This window comes from Sorex araneus, chromosome 2 (genome assembly GCF_027595985.1).
Source record: "Sorex araneus isolate mSorAra2 chromosome 2, mSorAra2.pri, whole genome shotgun sequence".
NCBI lineage: Eukaryota > Metazoa > Chordata > Mammalia > Eulipotyphla > Soricidae > Sorex > Sorex araneus.
The window spans coordinates 257,536,168-257,543,122 of record NC_073303.1 but is presented as its reverse complement, the minus strand read 5'-3'; the positions used below and the strand labels follow the sequence as shown (position 1 = coordinate 257,543,122).

Here is a 6,955-nt window from a genome sequence, read left to right as displayed (position 1 = left end):
TAGAGGGAATGCTGGATGGCAGGTGGTAGGGACAGATTTGTCACATCACAGACGAGTCAAGGGCGAAGACTGCAGCTGTCCGTCCATGCAGGATTGGTTAAGGTGGGCTAGGGAGACAGTATAGTGGATGGGGCACTTGCTTCGCATGGGGCCAACCCAGGTTTCATCTCCATCATCCCGCAAGAACACCTGAGGCCCACCAAGGGTGATCCCTGAGCACAGAATCAGGAGCACGCCCTGACCACTACTGGGAATGGCCCCCAAAGAAACAAAAACAAAGAATTCAAGTTGAAAATGGTCTTATAAATTCACGTTTGCCTTAATTCAGATACAGGTGGAAACCTATAAGATACATATGTTTTAATTTTATTGAATCACTGTGAGACAGTTATAAGCTTTCATGTTCGGGTTACAATCACACAGTGATCAGCCTATAAGATATTTAAAAATGGGTACACACAGTGTTCACACCGAGATTTCTTATTCTGTCAGCTGTGAAGATATTTTTTAAAAATGCCACAAAACAGTGAGCACCGTGGAATCTAGACCATGACCTCTAATAAAACAAAAATAACAAAAATCAAAGAAACAAAAAGACCAAAGAAGCCTTAGAGAAATATCCAATTCTAGGACTCAGGCCCTAAGTCGACTAGTCTTAAACCCAAAATTCGAAGCCCACTCTGGTGAGAACATGCAAGACGAGCCTGAGGGCACCCACAGGGGCACCTAAGGCAAGCTGGGGCATTCAGAGCGACACATAATAAAGGTGCTACAGTTTATCACCCAGAGTAAAAAGGGATCTTCCCACAAGCCGACTCTAAATAAGTAACTGCCAGGGTTAGTAAGGGATGGAAAAGAACTGAGAATGCATGAAGCCACCTCACTGATGGCAATGCAGAGGTGAAGAAGAATCCCTGCTAACTGAGGTCCACATCAACAGCCACGACTGTGCAACAATACATACCCTGGATATGGAACTTGATTTTTTTTAGGTAGCAGGGACTGAACCCAGGGCCTCATGTACATATGGCATGTGGTCATTCACCCAGCCATATCCTTGGCCCCCTATTCTGGATATGATTTAATGATAATGGTATGTTACTTCTTGTTCTCACACACATACAACCCCATACCCATATCACCAGGATAATCATGAGCCAATCACAAAATAAACCCAAACCTCAGAATATTCTATGAAATACACAAGCAGACACCTCAAAACAACCAAAGCCATCAAAAGCAAGAAAAATCTAAGAAGCTGGCATAGTTCGGAGGTGCCTAAGGAGGCAGGATGATTAAATGTAATATGGAAATTTGTATCATTGGTCAGAAGCTAAAGAAATCTGAGTCAAATCTAGACTCTTGTTGATGAGACAATATCAGCATTGGTTCATTAATCTGTCTTCCTATTATAATTGGGAAGCCAGGTACCGGGTATGTTAGAATGCTCTACAATCATCTGCAACTTTTTTTCCCAAGTTCATATCAGACGGGTAATGTCCTGATGTCCTAACAAGATTTAAGAGAGGGACATGCCACACCACACAGATGTATGAACACCCAATCATCATGCTTATGAACCAGAAAAGAATCAGCAATTTTTGTGTAAGTCTGAGTCTATGATTTAAATGTTCCTTTAAAATAACTGGAAGTAAAAATATATGCAGGAAAGAAACTTGAGTAGTTTTGCCTAGAGGAGCTTTTTACAAAGAAAAATTTCATCTCCTAAATGTGTAACTCCAACTAGGAACTGGTCTAAGTCTCTTAAGACCTCTTGGGAAAGATGGACACTGATTCTTGGGAATTAGGAAGACCTTATCTCAATGTATCATATGAATATTAAAAATTTCTAGCAAGCCCCAAGAGTTGGGACTTTGGAGAAGAGTATAATTCAAGCTAAGAGGTGAGTATAAACTAAACTGGTCTTACCAAAGCAGATAAAACTGATATTATTACAAAGCAAATTATCTCCCTGAAGGGCTATCAGTATTCTTCTTGTTTTTCCTACCAAAATACTCTAAACTATGGGTCTGTAATAAACCACCAAGAACTGGATGGCCTACAGTCCAGTGAATGACCAACTGAGCAGAAAAGGTAACATCTCAGAACTGGCAACAACAGGTCAACACTCTATTTTGTAGTGTATCACACGCAGCTATAGACTCAGTGGCATATCAGGCATTCCACTTGAGGACCAGTCTGTTTCCCAATATTTGACATTGGTAACGGGAATTAACAGTGGCCTGTTCCTTCTTACAGCCCAATACTTTCTACCCCAAGACTCTCAGTATCTCCCTAAGGACACAGAGAGATGGCCATGCAATCATCCTGAATCGAGGCAGAGATCAAAATGGTCCTCTACACAATAATCCCAGGTGTACCCAATTTTGCTAAGGATAAAATTCAACATATAAGAGATAACATACATTCCATCTCGGAAACAACAAGAAGTCATATTAGAATAAAGCAGCAATGCCCTAAGGTGATAAGTTAATACTGGAACGAGAGCAAATAACCGCAGAACATATTAAACCCAGAAACTTCATTAAAGTAATGTTTTCTTATTAAACTGGAACCAATTAAAAGTAATCAACAAAAAAAAAGTGATCCACTCCTTCTACTATATTAATTTAATTTGGATGAGAATAAGCTATCCTTCGAATTAATCACTTTCGGTGGGAGCTGGTTAAAATGGTTAGGTTTTCTAGCCTTACAAATTTAAAACTGAAATGGAGAAAAACACAAAAGCAGTTCAATTTAAATAAAAGTACGGCTTTGAACCTCCAAATAATCAGATATTGAGCAGACGCAGCTATTTTTTCAACTTAGATTCTAATTAGTTTTCCTCCATCTGAGGCTGATATGCATCCAATAAACTTGCAAATTTAGCAATTATCTGTAAAAAAATCTTTTACTTTAAATAACTTGAGAGTTGTCTTCTGGGACTAAAATATAAGCAACAGATATAGGAATGTTTAATTTTTAAAAAAAAAATCTGCCTAGCTAAAATATACTTAGAAACATGGTGAGGGAAATCTATGCTTAAGTAAGTTACCTCCAAATTGCATCATTTGACCACGAATTTCAAACGCATTAAACATTCAAAACCTCAGCGGCAGAAGGAAAATGTCAGCAGTTGATGGCAAGCGAGAGTCAACTTTGTATTATGGTAATGCCCCGCAAACTGCAAAATCTGAATTTCAGAGCAGGAAGAAACGTCTGCAACCACCTGAGCCAAAGTCTGTTTTTCACATTTGTGTAACATCCTCCCAGAGTGATTTTGCAGAAGAGACCGGGATTGTGAGATCAGATGCCCAAAGCCTGCAGACTCCGTACATGCTGCCTCTTACCTATGAGGGCTTACACCCTGATACCTGCACTCCCTCCTCCTTTGTTTCTGGGTTCCATTTCACCCCTAAAAAATCGATGCTATTTACTGTGGGATCTTTATTCCCTCAGAGTGCTCATGTGTTGACTATTTTTTGGTTTGAAGTTCTCCATCTGAAGTTTAACACCCACCTTATAACCTTTATTCTTTCCCTCAGAGAAGAGGCTGGCGGTGAGTAGCATGTATCTTTCAGATCCAGATAAGTCAAAGAGAAGCCATGAGAGGTGAATGTTTGTTAAAGAGAAGACAGAGTTGGTGCAGCTCCCTTCAGTGACTCAAGAGCCAGGCATTGGAGTCGGACTCAAAATCCTGTTTTATCCACCCATTGGCTCCTGTACCCAGAGCCACTACACTCCCCTCACTTTCTTATCACTTCCTTATATTTCAAAAAAAATAAGGCCCCCAAAACTGTTGGGTAAGTTCTCATGATCACTGGCATTGTGGGTAACTCATTGACACCAAGCAGTACTATGGTGTCCTTGAACCCTAACACTGAACATTCCAGCCCAACTGACTGAGAATTGTCGGGATGGACCCTTCACCTCCTGAGCTCCACTTTAGAGGCAACTGATAAAATGGAAAAGAAGATAACTGGGAGATGATAAGTGGATAGATAGATGTAGATGGGTGGATGGATGGATGGATGGATGGATGGATGGATGGATGGATGGATGGATGGATGGATGGATGGATGGGTGAGTAGATATCACTTATATCAGTTGTCATCCTTTTGCTCATCGATTTGTTTGAGTGGGCACCAGTAACATCTCCATTCATCCCTGTCTCATGCTAGTATAGCCTAAGGCATCTGCTCGCTCCAGGAACACGAAGATCCTCAAACCGTTCATTCAGGGTCTTGACAAAGAAGTCTGACCAACTCATAGGTGGGCAGCCAGGCGTTCTTTTGACGTCCCTTGGAACCCAGTCAGTAATGGCTCTAGTCCAGCAGTCATTTCCAAATCGAATTACGTGTCTGGCCCATCTGATTTTTGACGCCTTGGCAAACAAGACAGCATCCCTGATTCTCAATCACTGATGGAGGTCGGAACTCTGGATTCCTTCTCTCACGTGAGTGAAACATGATACTCCAAGATAGCTCTTTCTATTCCTCTTTGGGAGACCCAAATAGTGTTCTCATCCTGTTTTCGTAGGGCCCAGGTCTCTGAAGTGTATGTTAGTGCAGGAAGAACAGTGGAGTCTAGTAGATATATAATGGATAAATAGGTATAGATCAGCCAGATGGCTGGATAAAAGAGAGATGGATAGGGAAAGAGAAGGACTGAAAGAAAGTAAAATCACAGGATATTTTTCAGTATGTCTATTTCTTTTAAAAATATCAAATAATAATTTCATTGTCTTTAATCTTACCGTGTTTAAAAATGAGTCATGCTGCCTATTTTATAATTCAAGGGCTGTTTACACAAGTTTCTCAAAATTTCTATGCCTGGGTTTCCTCACCTGTAATTGGAGAGTTACAAGGAGTTGTTAAAAGTGGCCCTAAATATTCCGCTGTGTATTGACTCTAGAAATGTGGCAGCTTCACTGGCCTCTTAAGCCCCCTACTCACTCCCACCAGCTTTGAAACAGAGGCTAGAAACCTAGAGAATTCTGCACCGACTTCTTTGCCAACATGACTGTAGACACAGTTTCCGTTCAACCAAGTTGGGTGAGTCTGGAAAAACACAGAAGGTGATCAAAAGTCTGTTCTCTTCTGACAGTAACTGCAGACATCATGGGACCTTCAGCAGATGTGAAACTTTGCAGTGGTTGCTGGTTATATTTTCTTCTTCTTTTTAAGGTTTTCTAGGCTTTTCTAACAGGGGAGAAAAAAAAATAACATCTTCCTGATCCCCTAAAACATCTAAAGCAAGTAGGAAGTCAATAGCAGCTTTCCCTGACCTGTAATTTTCCAGCCCATCCAATCACTTGGTAAATCCCTAAGCCCGCTTCATAAAATTCCTCTTCTCAAAATTCTCAGAACAGAGCCTACCCTGATGCACCAGATCATATGTGAGGATTCGCTATAGCAACGTACATGATAAATATCTGAAGTGTTGTAGCCTACTTGCATTTGTAGCATTTGCTATAGCAATCTACATGATAAATATTTGAAGTACTCATCACAGTACCTAAAAGTATAGGTAATAAAAGTAACCCGTAATAAAAGGAGGAATAATACTCCCGACATTTAGATAAACCCCACATTTCAAAGAAAGATCATCAGAAGGTCCAGATCACATGAATTAAATAGATAATTCAATTCAATTCAGTTACAGAATCACTACATATCAATACTGTATTTGAAGATCAATATATGAATTTGCATCATCTCCCAACAGAATACGGCAGGTTTTCTTTCTGACCTCACTCCGCCACTTCCTAAAGTGTGCTTTTGTGCGAAGCAAAACGGAGGGGTCAAGCAAATGCTCCGAGAGGCCCTCTTCAGCTGTTTACTGTTACTCTTGCAGAATGTGAGGGCCTTTAAGGCCACCTCGGGCTACCGCCGAAAGCCATTTAAATATTCCCCAGAAATCAAATGTATGTGATTAATTTTTCTGAAGAAAGAAAACATTTGCATATCAAAAGGTATTTTTCATTTTAACATAGCCTAGCTGCTGTCCCAATTACCACCAAATTTTCATTAATAAAGTAATGCTGTCTCATTCCAACCACTTTAGAGTCAGAAGAGAAGAGAATTGAAAAGCACGCATCCCTCTACGCAGCCCGCCACATCTCAGACAGCAATTATGTGTGGGTCTTTGCAGTCGCCAAAACCAACATGCCAGCAGCTTCTAGAAAAAGGGACAGCAGAAAAAAAGAAGGAAGAAGGTTGCAAAGACCAAGAACGATGTTGCAGAGAGAAAAAAAGGGACAGAAAAGAGGAGATAAAGAGACTTAGGGAATATGCAAACATCCTCAAAAGCATAAAGCATCTAATAACCGTAAATATTCGACCACCTAACTGGAGAATCAACTTATCAACAAATGCTATTTCTTTATGTTGCAAAAAAAATCAAGACTTTTAAGGCAGTTGAACAAAGTGTAGAACATGAACTTCGAAGGCACACAGGGATGGAGCTGAATGCCAGATTCATTAATTACTTGTTTGTTTGTTTGTGGTACATTAATTACTTTTTAAAGCAATGCAAGTCCATACAATGCAGTCCCTCTTTAGTCAACTGGGACTGAACTCATGAGGTGATGTATATATGGATCAACTAGAAATGTCTGTACACGCACTATGCTTATCAAGGTATTTTGTATCAAGAAAAAAATGCTGAACACCTATTTATTAATGATTACCTCCCAACCCATGAGTTTGAGCTCATGAACTATCCAAAGTTAACTTAATCAGTATCCCTTACAGAAATGTCATGACTCTAAATCCATCCCTACAGAGTTAAATTGACATCAGTCCACTCTGTCTTGAAAAGGTGATGATGATAAACGAAAAGAACAACAACAACAAAAAAACAGAACAAATCAGAGAATAAGTTTGACCTATTAAGCAGAAACTAAAGAGAGAATACCAGAGTTATTACATGTTTGCCTCTCACGAGTCAAGGC

General features: G+C 40.0%; 1 non-coding gene across 1 annotated transcript; it reads right to left on the bottom strand.

Annotated features, from left to right (window-relative positions):
• Positions 1 to 1,483: 1,483 nt before the first annotated feature.
• Positions 1,484 to 1,592, bottom strand: LOC129402601 (small nucleolar RNA U13). Its single transcript, XR_008628719.1, has one exon. It is a non-coding gene; the product is annotated as a small nucleolar RNA U13 (small nucleolar RNA).
• Between the last annotated feature and the right edge of the window lie 5,363 nt (positions 1,593 to 6,955).